At 45.8% G+C, this 17,790-nt stretch overlaps 1 long non-coding RNA gene across 1 annotated transcript in view; it reads left to right on the top strand.

Annotated features, from left to right (window-relative positions):
• Window positions 1-11,465, top strand: part of LOC134929349 (uncharacterized) — a 69,243-nt gene extending 57,778 nt beyond the window's left edge. The window contains exons 2-3 of the long non-coding RNA XR_010178498.1: window positions 9,442-10,131; window positions 11,277-11,465. This is a non-coding gene — a long non-coding RNA (uncharacterized LOC134929349). The remainder of the gene's footprint in view (window positions 1-9,441; window positions 10,132-11,276) is intronic.
• The last annotated feature ends 6,325 nt before the right edge of the window (window positions 11,466-17,790 follow it).

The raw sequence follows: 17,790 nt of genomic DNA, 5'->3' as shown, positions 1-17,790 counted from the left end.
ATCAACACAACATGGCTACAAATGAGCATCACATACAGAGATGGACATAGCAGCAAGCAGATGGCATTGGGCAAATGCACATAGCAGAACCCAGTACTATGGAAACCCCTTATTCTGCCAGAATTTGTTTTTTTCAATTAAGTAAGTGAACCCCCAGCCAGACTAAACTTTTAGGGGAACTGAGGTAGATTCCGGAACAAACACACAAACACAAACATACACAGCACAGCACGCTAGGAAGAGGAAGATGGCTCAGGTGTAGGCACAAATAACTCACAGGCTACAATTTAAAGAAAACATTTCACTTTGAGGGAGTTCTACATTCTGGCCACACAAGCCAAAATCAAAAAATACATCACGGCAACATGTAAAACATGGGTGCTGCCCATCTGAAGAGACATCACTTTCTCTTTTTTTCCCCCGCCTGATGATGTTCTTCTTGGCTTGGTCTGCGGAGCGACCTTCGAGGGCCCTGCCCAGTGGGATGTTCTACCTGGGCAGGGGGAGGGTAGGGAGCCGATGTGGCTGGCTCTCTGCCACTGTGGGCAAGGGAGACAGCGATGTCCTGGAGCCCTTGCCGAATGGAATTGGCAAGTTCATGGAAGGAGGAGGCGAGTTGATCTTGTCCCTGCCTGATCTCTGCCAGACCTTGGCAGAGTTGAGCTACACCTTGCTCAACACTGGTTCTGTGCTCAGTGAGCCGGACAGGTATCTGGCTTACCTCCCGGAGCATCCTGTACTGAAAAGCATTCAGGCTCTCACCATACCTGGCTATTTCAGTCAGGATTTCCGGGATAGCAGAGGGTTGGGTGGGGGGGCCAGTTGGAATCTGGATGGCTGGGATTTGTGGTCCCACACTGCCAGACACACTAGGTCCCTCCACCTCAGCCTCAGCCACATAACCCTCCTGTGACTCTACCTGCTCACCCCCCTGTGCTGTGTTATGTGCAAAGCAAATAGAAGAATGAGTGGAAAAAGAGTAGATAAAAACAATATGAGATTTTTGTTTAAATTTAAAAATATTAAAAATAAAAATGTGTGTAAACTTACCTGGCAAGTCATGTGCATGGAGTATTTCAGGCAGGTCCGTGTCCATATAAGACACCCCAACCCCCTCCTCGTAGCTCACACAGTCCATCGCTATCTCCTCCAGATCTGTGTATTCCACAGTGGCAGCTGGTCCTCCCCCTGTTGCCCTCGAGGCATTTTACTCCGCAGACCTCTTGCCCTTCAGGCGGGATTTGAAGTCGGCCCAACTACATATGTGGTGAAAAACAGGGGCAAGGTAGTGTTAAATTTTGGAAACCTGCTTTAATATATAGTACACATGCTATGCAGTTGGTTGCTATAGGCAACATCACATCTAAGTGTTATGATTCCAGCACTCTGGTCAGAGGAGATCTTATGGCAAGGACCGGAGCACTGGAACGGAATGCTGGGGAAGGGAGCAGGACAGGAAAATAGCCCCTGGCGCCCTAACTCTGTTGTCTCACCCGTGTTGTCAGAAATCCCCTGCGAGACTATGGTTTCTTGAGCCCCTGGCAGCCGCGTTTGAAGGGCGGATTATGTCTGCCCAACTTCGATGCCCCCCGGTCTTAATGAGAGACAAAGGGAAACCCGAGACAGGGTGATAACAAGAGGCCCTCTAACTAAACAACCAGGCCAGGGGCTAAGCAAACTCAAAACTATAATATGTGCGGAGAAACCGCCAAGGAAAAGGACAACCAAAATATCCACTTGTCCAATTCTCCTACCTAGCACCGCCGAGTACCAGAGAGGACTTGTGGAAGCGGAACCCTCCGCAAATGCTCCAAACACAAAATATAAAAGGTAAAGCGGCTGAGCCGCAACACACGGCAGAGCCGCAACTCACGAACACCACTGGATATAAAACGGTGATCAGTCAGGACTCCAAGGACGAGATCATAACTCCCGAGTACAGGACTTCTGAGGACTGGAATGACCGGATACAGCAGGACTGGAAACAGACTCTCAGCAAACAAAGGCAGCATGCAGGAAGCTATTACCGGCGTCTGTGAGAAGCCCTGGGAGTGTACTTAACAGGGAGTCCTCCAATCAGCTGTTTAGAGGCTGATTGGACTAAATGCCGTGCAGCTGCCTTGCTGCACGGCCAGAGAACAGGTGAACGCATTAAATCCTAAAACCCAGCAACGGGGAACGCGGTCCGCCAGTGGCGTCCCCGTTGCTAGGGTCCGTGCGGCTTCAGCGCGCCCGGCGTCTAGCGTTGCTAGGGAGCCGGCGGCTGTACGTGCACGGCGTCCCTAGTTGCTAGGCGCCGGGTCGCGTGGACAAGCGGACCCCGGCGCCTAACAGTACCCCCCCCTTGCGGAGGGGTCAAGGAACCCCTAAAGCCAGGTTTCCGAGGAAATTCCCAAAAAAATGCCCTCTTGAGCCTCGGGGCATGAAGATCCTTATCCAGGACCCAAGACCTTTCCTCCGGACCATAGCCTCTCCAGTGAACCAGAAAATAAAGCCGGCCCCGGGACAATTTGGAATCGAGAACCTTCTCCACCAAGAACTCCTGTTGTCCCTGTACATCCACCGGAGATCTACCCTGAGAGATCCTCCGAGGAAATCTACTGGAAGAAACGTATTGTTTCAACAGGGAACAATGAAACGTATTTCCAATCCTGAGAGATCTTGGTAAACGTAACCGAAAGGCAACTGGGTTAACTCTTTTAATAATAAGAAATGGCCCAATAAATTTGGGTCCCAATCTTGCCGAGGATTGTCGAAGCCTGATGTTACAAGTCGACAACCATACCCTATCTCCCACCTTAAAAGTGCAAGGACGTCAGAGCCTGTCAGAAAATTTCTTCTCTCGAAAGGCCGCTTTTCTGAGAGCAAGGTGCACTTTTTTCCAAATGGCTCTGAGATGGGTGGTTAAGGTTAGCGAGGAGACTGAGGAATGATGAAAAAAAGAATTAGCTCTGGGGTGAAAACCAAAAACTGAAAAGAATGGAGACTCTTTAGTGGAGGAATGACAAGAATTATTGTAAGCAAACTCCGCCAACGGAAGAAACTCGGACCAATCATTCTGGAGTTTGGCAGAATACAAGCGCAAATACTATTTCAATGATTGGTTAACTCGCTCGGTTTGCCCGTTGGATTGTGGGTGGTAACCGGATGTTAACGACAATTTCATCTTTAATGAGGCACAAAAACATTTCCAGAATTGTGCGATGAATTGTGGACCCCGATCAGAAACAATATCAGTAGGCAACCCATGAAGTCTGAAAACATGGCGGAGAAACAAAACTGCCAACCCTTGGGCAGAAGGCAATCGGGGGAGAGCAATAAAATGAGCCATCTTGCTAAAACGGTCCACTACCACCCATATGACTCGGAATCCGGCTGAAAGGGGAAGGTCAACCACAAAATCCATGGAAATATGGGACCATGGCCTGAGAGGAACATTTAAGGGCATAAGTTGCCCGATAGGCAAGGAACGGGGAACCTTATGCTGTGCACAAACCTGACATGAATAAACAAACTCCTTAACGTCTTTAGAAAGACCAGGCCACCATACTGAGCGAGAGACTAACTCCAAAGTCTTAGAGATTCCCGGATGCCCGGAAACTTTGTTATCATGGAATTCCGTTAAAACAGTAGCTCTCAAAAACTCAGGGACGTAAAGACGACCAGCTGGAGTATTTCCAGGAGCTTGGTGTTGAAGCTGTTTTAACTGGGTAAATAAATCTTGTGTGAGGCCTGCCCAGATGACCGAAGATGGAAGTATGGGAGTAACAGGACTGGTATTGTGAACCGGAAGAAAGCTGCGTGACAGGGCATCAGCCTTAGTATTCTTGGAACCAGGCCTGAAAGTGATTATAAATTTGAAACGAGTAAAAAATAAAGCCCAACGTGCCTGCCGGGCATTAAGCCGTTTAGCCGATTCGATGTATTGCAGGTTTTTATGGTCAGTCAATACTGAAATAGTATGTTTTACTCCATCCAGCCAATGCCTCCACTCCTCGAAAGCCCACTTTACCGCCAGTAGCTCCCGATTACCAACGTCATAGTTGGATTCAGCGGAGGATAATTTCCTGGACATAAAGGCACAAGGATGTAACTCCAGAGACTCCGGATCCTTTTGAGAAAGGATAGCCCCCACTCCAACCTCCGAGGCATCAACCTCCACAACAAAGGGCAATTCCGGATTGGGATGTCTGAGGACTGGAGCCGAGACAAAGGCTTGTTTCAAGGCCCGGAAGGACAACTCAGCTTCACGCGACCAGTTGGTAGGATCTGCTCCTTTCTTTGTCAGAGCTACAATGGGAGCAACCAGGTCAGACAAAGAATGAATGAACCTCCTATAATAATTCGCAAACCCTAAAAAGCACTGAATTGCTTTTAAATTGGTGGGTTGCGCCCAACTAAGGATGGCCTGGAGCTTCTTTGGTTCCATGGAAAATCCCCGAGGGGAAATAATGTACCCTAAAAAAGATACTTCCGTGACATGAAAGTCACACTTCTCCAGCTTGGCATATAAATGATTCTCACGTAACTTTTGAAGAACCAGACGCACCTGGGTAACATGTTGTTCCATTGATTCAGAATAAATCAGGATGTCGTCTAAGTAAACAACCACGAATTTCCCTAGGAAGTCACGGAGCACATCGTTAATGAGGTCTTGAAAAACTGCTGGAGCATTAGACAAGCCGAACGGCATCACCAGGTACTCGTAGTGCCCCGACTGAGTACTGAAGGCCGTTTTCCACTCATCTCCAGATTTAATTCGGATGAGGTTGTACGCTCCTCTAAGGTCAATTTTAGAAAAAATCACAGCAGAACGTAACTGATCAAAGAGTACAGAAATCAACGGCAAAGGATAGGTGTTTTTAACTGAGATCTTATTCAGGGCTCTAAAATCAATGCAAGGTCTAAGCGAGCCATCCTTTTTCTCCACAAAGAAGAAGCCTGCACTTAAAGGAGATTTTGATGGTCTAATAAATCCTTTCTCAAGGCTCTCCTTTACATAATCATTCATAGCCGCAGTTTCTGGCCTGGATAATGCATATAATCTTCCCTTTGGCAATGCGGCACCAGGAATTAACTCAATAGCACAATCATAAGGCCGATGGGGAGGCAGAATGTCCGCATTGCCTTTGGAGAAAACATCAGCAAACTCCTGGTATTCCACCGGAATGGGTTCTGGAATGATAGCTGCTACTCTGACTGGAAACGTGATACATTCCTTATCACAAAAAGTACCCCATTGTGAAATCTCCCCCGACCGCCAATCAATGGTGGGATTATGAAAGGCCAGCCAAGGGTGACCCAGAACAACTGGAACTGCTGGGCAATGTGTAAGAAAGAACTCGATTTTCTCGGAATGTAGAGCTCCTACTGTAAGTAGTACAGGGGGTGTACGGAGAGAAATAATCCCATTAGACAGCGGACTCCCATCTAAGCCATGCATGGTGACACACCTACCCAAAGGTAACTGAGGAATGCCTAAGGCCTTAGCCCAAGTTAAATCCATAAAGTTTTCTGCAGCTCCACTGTCAACAAAAGCCGACACCGAAGAACTGAGGCTGCCAAAGGAAACTTTAACTGGGACTAAAAGGGAGTTATTCGAGGAGATAAGCTGCAGACCTAGGTGAACCCCCTCACAATTCACCTGGTCAAAGCGTTTCCCGACTTGTTCGGACAATTACGAGCAAAATGTCCCTTACCCCCACAGTACAGACAAAGACCAGAATTTTGCCTTCTGGCTCTTTCTTCAGGAGACAGCCGGGAGAGACCCATCTGCATGGGCTCCTCTACGTCTTCAGGAATGGAATATACACACGGAGTTGACCTTACAGGTGCTCCTTTTTCAGCCCTCCGCTCTCTGAGACGACGATCAATCTTAATAGAAAGCTCCATGAGTTTATCGAGAGTCTCAGGAGTGGGGTACTGAAGGAGACTGTCTTTTATAGACTTTGATAAGCCGAGGCGAAACTGACTGCGCAGGGCTGGGTCATTCCAGCCACAGTCGTTCGACCAACAGCGAAACTCCGTACAATAAACCTCCGCAGGATTTCTACCCTGTCTGAGAGCGCGCAACTGACTTTCAGCGGACGCCTCTCTATCAGGGTCATCATACAAGAGCCCTAAAGACTCAAAAAAAGCGTCAACTGACAACAATGCCGGATCCTCTGCTCTTAAACCAAATGCCCAGGTCTGAGGATCCCCCTGGAGCAAAGAAATAATAATCCCGACCCGCTGAGATTCAGTACCCGAGGAAGTCGGTTTAAAACGAAAATAAAGTTTCTTTAAAATTAAAAAACTCTTTTCTATCACCAGAAAAACGGTCAGGCAAATGCATCTTTGGTTCAGGGACTACCCTTGGGGAAGCTCGCAAAAGATCTTCCTGCGACTTCACCCGAAGAGAAAGATCCTGAACCATCTGAGTAAGTTCTTGAATCTGGCTGATTAAGAGCTGACCAGGATTTGGCCCTAAACCTGTTGGATTCATGAGGCCGATAAACTCTCACAAAACTGAATGAGAAAAAATTAAACCCCGTTTAATTTTAAGTTTTGGTTTGGCCGGTATTAATGTTATGATTCCAGCACTCTGGTCAGAGGAGATCTTATGGCAAGGACCGGAGCACTGGAACGGAATGCTGGGGAAAGGAGCAGGACAGGAAAATAGCCCCTGGCGCCCTAACTCTGTTGTCTCACCCGTGTTGTCAGAAATCCCCTGCGAGACTATGGTTTCTTGAGCCCCTGGCAGCCGCGTTTGAAGGGCGGATTATGTCTGCCCAACTTTGATGCCCCCCGGTCTTAATGAGAGACAAAGGGAAACCCGAGAAAGGGTGATAACAAGAGGCCCTCTAACTAAACAACCAGGCCAGGGGCTAAGCAAACTCAAAACTATAATATGTGCGGAGAAACCGCCAAGGAAAAGGACAACCAAAATATCCACTTGTCCAATTCTCCTACCCGGCACCGCCGAGTACCAGAGAGGACTTGTGGAAGCGGAACCCTCCGCAAATGCTCCAAACACAAAATATAAAAGGTAAAGCGGCTGAGCCGCAACACACGGCAGAGCCGCAACTCACGAACACCACTGGATATAAAACGGTGATCAGTCAGGACTCCAAGGACGAGATGGTAACTCCCGAGCACAGGACTTCTGAGGACTGGAATGACCGGATACAGCAGGACTGGAAACAGACTCTCAGCAAACAAAGGCAGCATGCAGGAAGCTATTACCGGCGTCTGTGAGAAGCCCTGGGAGTGTACTTAACAGGGAGTCCTCCAATCAGCTGTTTAGAGGCTGATTGGACTAAATGCCGTGCAGCTGCCTTGCTGCACGGCCAGAGAACAGGTGAACGCATTAAATCCTAAAACCCAGCAACGGGGAACGCGGTCCGCCAGTGGCGTCCCCGTTGCTAGGGTCCGTGCGGCTTCAGCGCGCCCGGCGTCTAGCGTTGCTAGGGAGCCGGAGGCTGTACGTGCATGGCGTCCCTAGTTGCTAGGCGCCGGGTCGCGTGGACAAGCGGACCCCGGCGCCTAACACTAAGTTACTTTTTAATAATACTTGGCACAGAAAATGGACTGGCAATATACACTTACCGTCTTCGAACTTCCTGCGAGGTACGGACTATTGAGCCGACTTCATTAATAGAATTAGTGATGTCCCTCCAAATTCTGTCTTTGGTTGCAGCACCCATGTTTTTGGGTCCTCGATGTATTATTTGCATGGCCTGTGTGACCAAAATCCGTAACTCCCTCTTAGTGAATGCGGGCTGTCTCTTTTTTTTCTGGAAGTAGCCTGTGAGCTATCATCCTGACCTTCATCACCATCTTCCTCTTCACTAGCTGCTTGTGTAGTTTGTGTTTGAGCTGCTAGTCCAGAATCACCCTCAGTTTCCCCACTAGCTATGTCTGGCAGGGGATTCACTCCTAACTCCTGGGTAGCAGAAGGAGTTTGTATAGTACTGGGTCCTGGTATTTCTGAGTCTGCATTTGCAAAATCAAGCATCTGCCTCCGCAGTGCTAATCTTCTCTGTGTTAGTGCTGCCATCTGCTTCTGCACCTCGTCCATCTCTGCTGCCGTCTGCTCACGAGTAGCCATGTTGCTGGTAGCATGTGTGTATGCACGAGTGTTCAGGTATTTATAGCTGCTTGCGTTTTCCGGTGCAGAATTCCGAGCAGGTGTATATTATGCTAATTGGTACAGTGATTGCTGCACTGGCTATATGAACGCCTTGCATGCAGCCTGTGTGTGGGTGTATGTGGAAAATTACTAAAGCACGGGGGACATTTCTGAGTGAGCACATTTGAGTGAGTTTTGAGAGTATTTTATTTTGTTTCAGTACATTTTTTTATGGCAATATTCTCCTTTTCATGTATGTTGTGTAAGATTGTTGTATCCAATAGTTTTTAATAGTTTATAAAGTATTTATTTTGTATATGTGTGAAGACTAATATGTTTATGATGTGAAGTCATATTTTAATAATATGTGTGTGTGTTTGTTTGTGTGTGTGTGTGTGTGTGTGTGTGTGTGTGTGTGTGTGTCCGCATGTGCGAATCTCCGCCCATGAGAACTATACAAACTGTCCTGCACATCAATGTACACATATCAATAAAGTTGATTACAGATGACACCATACATTTCCAACCAATCACATGCAACCACAAACTATAAATATAAGCCCATATATGGAAAACGCCATTGCCATGATGCGCGCAGCAGCATTCACACGCCGCGAGCTGCGCGTACTAGTGGCAGTGATGGACCGCCGCGTAGGCCGCGCAGGGCCCTTTGTCCCAAATAGGGTGAAGCGCGAGGCCTACGCGGAGGTCCGGCACTTATTGCGGACCCGCAGCCGGAGGACCGTTATTCAGTTGGAGAGGCTCTGGAGCAACCTCCGCAGGCGTACGCCGGACCTGTTGGCGGAGCTCCGCCAACAAATCCGTACCCTACGTAGGCGCAGTAAGTAAAATATTACAGTGCATAACAGATTTTTAGCAAATACTTTGCATACTTTCACTAAGTGAGAGTGTGTAAATTAGCACACTTACAATAAACTTGTAGAATAAACATGACAGTGTGTGTGGTACTGACTGTGTAGCAAGGTGCTTCTGAAAAAGTGCATGTTGTTGTACAGAGTTGCTACATAGGCTGTCAACTGAACCCAATAACTTGCTCAGTGTGGTAATTTTAATAAGGTGGTTTTTTTTTAGAACTGGAGATGTTGCCAATAGCAACCAATCAGATTCAATCTATTATATTCTAGAAGCAGCTTAATAAATGTTACATATAATCTGTTTGGTTGCTATGGGCAACCTCACCAGTTTCAAAATAAGAAAAACCTATTAATGTTACCCCTGTGTCTTTAACATGGGACAGAACAGAGTAATAGAAAAATGCTGTTGTTAAAAATTTACATGCTACAAACAAAATATTACATATGTCATTCTAGGCCGAGCACAACGGCAAGCTGCTGCTGCTGGGAGCCCCGACCAGTCCCCTTCTGAGTCCCCCTCCCCTTCTCACACCCATTCCCCCTCTCCTTCCCAGTCCCCTTCTCAGCCCCCCTCCCCTTCTGTCACCCATTCCCCCTCTCCTTCCCAGTCCCCTTCTCAGCCCACCTCTCCTTCTGTCACCCATTCCCCCTCTCCTTCCCAGTCCCCTTCTCAGCCCCCCTCCCCTTCTGTCACCCATTCCCCCTCTCCTTCCCAGTCCCCTTCTCAGCCCCCCTCCCCTTCTGTCACCCATTTCCCCTCTCCTTCCCAGTCCCCTTCTCAGCCCCCCTCCACCTCTCTTTACCAATAACCCTCTCTGTCCCCCTCCACCTCTGTAGGACAAAGCACCACTCCGCCCACCTCACCCTCTCTTTCCCATTCCCCCTCTCTGGCCCCCTCCCCCTCTGTGACCCAACCCACCACTCCGCCACCCTCCCCCTCTCAATCTGACCCACCCTCTGTACCAAGCTCCCCCTTCCAGCCTCCTTCCACCATCCAGTCTCCTTCCCCCATCCAGCCTCCTTCCCCAATCCAGCCTCCTTCCCCCATCCAGCCACCATCCCCCATCCAGCCGCCATCCCCACCTTCAGAATGGGCAGCAGAGGCCCCGGAGGCACATCTGGGAGGTGATCAAGTGGCACAGGACAGTAAGTTGACACTCATTGACATTTAATTTGTAACCGAATTTAACTACACATTCTAATAAATGCAGTGTTGTACTGGGTAAAATCTTTTGCCAAGGTAAAATGTTTGTCTTCTTCATCATGGTATGGATGTTGCATTTACATTTGTGTGAGGAACATTAGATGTACAGTGTCTACGTCTGCAATGTTGAGGATGCCCACTCTAGGTCGACACTCATTATGTCGACAGGGTTGCCCAGGACAACAGGGTTTGTATGTGCAACATTATCTGCTAAACAGTTAGACGTGAGTGGAGTGTAGTATGTTGTTGGACTTTTACACTTGTGGTTGGGTATTCCAATATTTGCACATTGAATTCGCATGCTTCACTATGTTAGGCTGGCTAAGGACACAGTGATTTTTGTTGAGAAATTTAACTAAAAAAAAACAACATTTAATTTAAAAACATGTTGGACCATATGTAGTAAGTAAGGCAGGCTTTCAGGGAGTGTGGGTATGCTACAATATGTTGTCCTTCTGAAGATGTTGATATGCAGTGTGATGATGCAGGGCCAATCCCAAAAAAGATAAGTCGGCTTCACTCCAGATGTGAATGAATGCCAACATGGTGTTACATTTACTAAGATGGTAGTTCTCTTTAAGATGGGATGTTGCCCATAGCAACCAATAAGATTATACTTGTAATTTTTGTGGCCCCTTCTACAAGATAATATGTTAAATTTGATTGGTTGCTATGGTCAACGTCCCATCTTAAATAGAACTCCCATATTAGTAAATTTAACCCATGGTGTGGTACACTTTATTATAAAATAACAGTTAAAAACAAACATTGCTAAGCAGGCTTGTGTGTTGTTCTGCTACTGATTTATCCTTAAAACAGCCATGATGTAGTCACTTTGCCATTAAAGCAGGCCTCTCCAAACTGCGGCCCTCCAGCTGTGGAGAAACTACACATCCCAGCATGCCCTGACACAGCTTTTGCATTCTCTGACCCCAAAACTGTGTCAAGGCATGCTGGTATATGTAGTTTCACAACAGCTGGAGGGCCGCAGTTTGGACATGCCTGCATTAAAGTGTGATTTGTGCCTTGCTTGTATAATAGGTAATGTGAGTAAGTTAGTAATGTTTATGTTGCCTCTTAATTTCAGATGTTGCAGTTGGAGATCCCACAACTTTTGTGGGCATTCTGGACACCATGCGACAACACCTGCATGGCTTACTCAGGAGTATTGACCAGCTCCAAAAATTTGCTTGATTGTTTTTTAAAAAAAATTATTTTTCAGTTCAAAAAAAAAAATTATATTGACAAACAATAAAAACAATATATTTCAAGTTAAGCGGGTGTTGTGTTTATTAATGCAATAAAGGATCAGCAGATTGGCTAGCAGAAATTGATTACCTTAAACATTTCACACATCTAACGTAAGATTTAAAAAGAAAACAAAAATACAGTTAGGAGGTTATTGTCTAAATAAACATGTAAACACCTTCATTCACAAACAACACCTCTACACCAAAAAAACAAAAACAAAAAAAACAGGCACATTTAAAACATCTATATTTATAATTTAAACATTTAAATGTTGATGGCCAATTATGCCAACAAAGTGTTCTTCAGGTATTTTTTGAAGACTTAATTGGTCATGAACATTATCATTCATTACACTAATTGGATTCGTAATTGAGGAGGGCTTGTGGACTTTAAACTGAAAGGTGTAATTTCACTTAATAGAAAAAAAACCCATTGTTGTGCGTTTTTCTGCAAAAGTGTGCACTTTTAAGAAGAATGGGGGTAATTCCAAGTTGATCGCAGCAGGAAAATTTTTAGCAGTTGGGCAAAACCATGTGCACTGCAGGGGGGGCAGATATAACATTTGCAGAGAGAGTTAGATTTGGGTGGGTTATTTTGTTTCTGTGCAGGGTAAATACTTGCTGCTTTATTTTTACACTGCAATTTAGATTGCAGATTGAACTCACCACACCCAAATCTATCTCTCTCTGCACATGTTATATCTGCCCCCCCTGCAGTGCACATGGTTTTGCCCAACTGCTAAAAATTTTCCTGCTGCGATCAACTTGGAATTACCCCCAATGTGTAAATCTACTAAAACTTAGTATTTTTACGTTGACGTTTGTGTTAATGCGATGCCTTCGCATTGCTGCGATGTAATTTGGCATATGCCCACATTGTGTAATACTGCGAACGAATTGGCAAAAATACGTTGGGGGCGGATATTCGCAATTTTGCAACATATTCGCAATTTTGCTCATACCTTGTGCGAACGAAAAAAATAGTGAACAACTCGGAATGACCACCCATGTTCAGAAGATAAACTCCTCATTCCAGGTGCATAAGTAATATGAAGGGGTGCACTCTCCAGGCTCTCATTAGAATCCAAATCACAGTGAGGACCGAAACGTCAGCAATACTGATTGTATCTATGGGGGTCATTCCGAGTTGTTAGCTCGCAAGCTGCTTTTAGCAGCTTTGCACACGCTAAGCCACCGCCTACTGGGAGTGAATCTTAGCTTATCAAAATTGCGAACGAAAGATTAGCAGAATTGCGAATAGACACTTCTTAGCAGTTTCTGAGTAGCTTCAGACTTACTCGGCATCTGCGATCAGTTCAGTGCTTGTCGTTCCTGGTTTGACGTCACAAACACACCCAGCGTTCGCCCAGACACTCCTCCGTTTCTCCAGCCACTCCCGCGTTTTTCCCAGAAACAGTAGCGTTTTTTCACACACTCCCATAAAACGGCCAGTTTCCGCCCAGAAACACCCACTTCCTGTCAATCACACTCCGATCACCAGAACGAAGAAAAAACCTCGTAATGCCGTGAGTAAAATACCTAACTGCATAGCAAATTTACTTGGCGCAGTCGCACTGCGGACATTGCGCATGCGCATTAGCAACTAATCGCTCCGTTGCGAGAAAAAAATAACGAGCGAACAACTCGGAATGACCCCCTATGTCTTAATAAAAGATTTGGATTCTAATGAGAGCCTGGAGAGTGCACCCCTTCATATTACTTATATATATAATACACACAGCATATAACACAGCGGACACACAGCGTAATCACACTGCTGTGTATATAATAGACAGTACAGTATATAAGATATAATGCACACATATAGTGCACTGGGTGATATATACATCCTGTATATAGTATAAGTCAGTGGGACACACGGTGTAATCACACTGCAGGCCAGGCTGCAGCACATATATAAATAGAGACTCACAGTCACAGCTGTAAAGGAGGATACCAACCAGAGGGGAACAGGTCTATGATGGGGGCGGGACTTTGTGGCATTAGGCCCCGCCCCCTAAATACCCGCGAATTGGGATCCAGCCTGGGCAGAGCAGGCGGGGCCAGGATATGTCCTCCCCTCCACTCCCATCCTCTGTGGTTGAAACCTGCAGCATTACACAGCTTTCACTGTAGCAGCTTCAGCTCCTCCAGACCTCCACACAAAAAAACATGACACCGGGTGAGCAGGCGCCATACATCCCTCGCGGTGAGCGCAGTGCAGATCCTGTGAGTCTGTGACATCATTGATTTTGTTGCTTCACTCAGCGCCGCCCTCCAAGTGCCGGCGCCCATAGGCAGTTGCCTAAAGCTGCCTAGTGGTGGCGCCGGCCCTGGCTGTAGTGCAGTCCAAAATTCAAATAGGTGTGCCACACCAACTGCCACGCAAAACACTGCCAAACATCACCAGCAGGGATGCATCGGCATTTGGTGCGGCTCCCCTATTCAAATTTTGAATTGCGCTGCAGCCGCCACTGCTTTAAACCCTTTCCCACTCCTGGCATGCCTGACATGAAAGTTGGGTTTTAAGCAACTAAGAAGACAATCTAATGGTTAATGGGTGCATCTACCTGAGCTACTGTATAGAAATGTTTTATAAAGGAACTAACAAGACGGGGGGCAAGAAATGCGTAAAGAGCGTAATGGATGATAAGGGTAGTACTTTAAGGTTACATTTTTAGGATCGGACAGACTTATGGGTGGCTTTGGTCTTCATCCATTTATTCATAGATGTATTAATTAAGGTACATCATAACACTAGGATTTATAGTGGACTCTTCTCCCAATCCATCCTGTTTAGTTCTACTAGTCTGGAGACACAGAGTATAATGAGTCACCTGGTGTTTACCAAGAACTGCAACAAGGTAGGATGGACGTCAGGAAAGTTTGCAGGATCTAGCCCCCCAGCCTAACACAGGATGAGATAAGTAAGGGAAGTACTGTAGATATGCATGCTAACTAGAGTGAGAGATAGAACGGTACTGTATACTAGTATAGAGTAGGCACTGAAGAGCAAGTGAGGGTTTATGTACATATGTTACTGCAGGATTGCTGAAGTATTGAGAGGTAATGCACAGGAGTTCTTTTAGAACTGCTAGAGCAGTGTGTAATACAATGCACTGGAGATACTGCAAGCATACAGAGGTGAAACTGTTGGACTACAGGAGCAGTCTGATAGACTGTGCACTGGAGATATTGCAGGTTTGCTGGAGCAGTACAGACGTTTAAGCACACATGACAATACAGGAGTTCAAAGCACTTACAGAAGGATTCCACAGGGAGTCATAGGAGCACTGGAACACAATGATACAAGGAACGAGGAGACAGAGATCTGCTGACCAGGTAGGTTAGATGAAGTCCAAGCAACGAGGAAGTGCACAGGAGCTGTTTAAATAGCCCACCTCAAGGGCTAATTTAGGATTGACTTACAGCACTCAGGTTACCACAGGTTCAGGTACAGGATTAGTAATTTGCAGAGATGAAGCAAATGCAAAACGGATGCACTCATGTATCAACTTTGCCACCACTGGCAAATTATAGCAAGAGAGAAATGCAGTGTGAAGAAGAAAGTTCTGCAACTGTCCAGAACCGGTAAGATGGAGCCACTGTCCAGCAGTTTGTGACGTGGTATTTCTCTGCTAGGACCAACCAACTTCATTTATATTAACCTGTAGACACATCAGTAGAGAGAGTTATGCATCCTAATATAGCAATGAATTCCTTGTGTGTTCCTTGTGTACTTACTATTTGCATTAGGTCACCTTGTAATTTTAGATGGACATTCACAATTGTGCATTATTTATACCTTAAGAACCTCATGTTTATTTTATACATATTTAAATGACACATTCCTTTCTTGGTTCCTATCCTACCTACAGTATCTAATCGCTCCTTCAGTGTTCGCTTCTCTGAATCCACCTCCTCTTCGCTACCTCTTTCAGTTGGAGTACCACAAGGTCTTAGGTTCTCTGCTTTTCTCAATCTATACCTAATCTCTTGGTAAACTAATCAGCTCTTTTGGATTTCGGTATCATCTGTACGCAGATGATACTCAAATCTATCTCTCCTCCCCAGATTTGTCACCATCTGCCTTTCTGCTGTTTCATCTTGGATATCATCTCGCCACCTCAAACTTAATATTTCCAAAACAGTTACTTATATTTCCACCGGCCAATAGTAGTTACCAACCTGATATCTCTATCACTGTTGAGAACTCAACAATCAATCCTACCCCACTTTGCTCCCCACATTCAATCTGTCTCAAAATCATGTTACATGCATCTAAAAAACATATCCAAAATACGACCATACCTTACACAAGACACTGCAGTCTAACTCTAATCCATACTTTCATTATCTCCCGCATTGATTATTGCAATGGTCTTCTAACTGGTCTTACCAAAAAGAGACTCTCACTAGAGATGAGCGCCTGAAATTTTTCGGGTTTTGTGTTTTGGTTTTGGGTTCGGTTCCGCGGCCGTGTTTTGGGTTCGAACGCGTTTTGGCAAAACCTCACCGAATTTTTTTTGTCGGATTCGGGTGTGTTTTGGATTCGGGTGTTTTTTTCAAAAAACACTAAAAAACAGCTTAAATCATAGAATTTGGGGGTCATTTTGATCCCAAAGTATTATTAACCTCAAAAACCATAATTTACACTCATTTTCAGTCTATTCTGAATACCTCACACCTCACAATATTATTTTTAGTCCTAAAATTTGCACCGAGGTCGCTGTGTGAGTAAGATAAGCGACCCTAGTGGCCGACACAAACACCGGGCCCATCTAGGAGTGGCACTGCAGTGTCACGCAGGATGTCCCTTCCAAAAAACCCTCCCCAAACAGCACATGACGCAAAGAAAAAAAGAGGCGCAATGAGGTAGCTGTGTGAGTAAGATTAGCGACCCTAGTGGCCGACACAAACACCGGGCCCATCTAGGAGTGGCACTGCAGTGTCACGCAGGATGGCCCTTCCAAAAAACCCTCCCCAAACAGCACATGATGCAAAGAAAAAAAGAGGCGCAATGAGGTAGCTGTGTGAGTAAGATTAGCGACCCTAGTGGCCGACACAAACACCGGGCCCATCTAGGAGTGGCACTGCAGTGTCACGCAGGATGTCCCTTCCAAAAAACCCTCCCCAAACAGCACATGACGCAAAGAAAAAAAGAGGTGCAATGAGGTAGCTGTGTGAGTAAGATTAGCGACCCTAGTGGCCGACACAAACACCGGGCCCATCTAGGAGTGGCACTGCAGTGTCACGCAGGATGTCCCTTCCAAAAAACCCTCCCCAAACAGCACATGACGCAAAGAAAAAAAGAGGCGCAATGAGGTAGCTGACTGTGTGAGTAAGATTAGCGACCCTAGTGGCCTACACAAACACCGGGCCCATTTAGGAGTGGCACTGCAGTGTCACGCAGGATGTCCCTTCCAAAAAACCCTCCCCAATCAGCACATGATGCAAAGAAAAAGAAAAGAAAAAAGAGGTGCAAGATGGAATTGTCCTTGGGCCCTCCCACCCACCCTTATGTTGTATAAACAAAACAGGACATGCACACTTTAACCAACCCATCATTTCAGTGACAGGGTCTGCCACACGACTGTGACTGATATGACGGGTTGGTTTGGACCCCCCCCCAAAAAAGAAGCAATTAATCTCTCCTTGCACAAACTGGCTCTACAGAGGCAAGATGTCCACCTCATCATCACCCTCCGATATATCACCGTGTACATCCCCCTCCTCACAGATTATCAATTCGTCCCCACTGGAATCCACCATCTCAGCTCCCTGTGTACTTTGTGGAGGCAATTGCTGCTGGTCAATGTCTCCGCGGAGGAATTGATTATAATTCATTTTTTTTTTTTAATCATGTAGTTTTTTTTTTATTAAGATTATATTTAAGTACAGAAGTGAAAGAAAAAAAGAAAAAGAAACATACAAAGAACAATCAACGTACAAAACAGTACAATATACTGGTCAACTCGTTATTATACGAGATTACACGTCCAAATATCAGTTTACAGCATTCGTGAGAGAGGAGAAAAAAGTATCATAATGCCTGGTAGGATCATCCCAACAATAGCACCATCAATTCAGTATTAGATATGAGCAAGAGAGAGGTCACATATAAAAATGCAGGAACGTGTATAAAAAAAAAATATTACCCTAAGGGATAGGAGTGTGTCGGGAGGTTTCAGAAGGCGTCGGCCTCGGCCAAAAAACAAAACAAAAAAAAAACTATACACTCTGCATGCCAATGGACTCCATCAGTTCTCCATCTGAGTATACCCGAGTCCACCTATCCCACTTGCAATGAAATTTAGACAGTAAGTTACGGGATAAATACATATGTTTTTC

This window comes from Pseudophryne corroboree, chromosome 5 (genome assembly GCF_028390025.1).
Source record: "Pseudophryne corroboree isolate aPseCor3 chromosome 5, aPseCor3.hap2, whole genome shotgun sequence".
Taxonomy (NCBI): Eukaryota; Metazoa; Chordata; class Amphibia; order Anura; family Myobatrachidae; genus Pseudophryne; species Pseudophryne corroboree.
The sequence above is the reverse complement of the archived record's forward strand: the minus strand, read 5'-3'. Positions and strand labels throughout refer to the sequence as shown.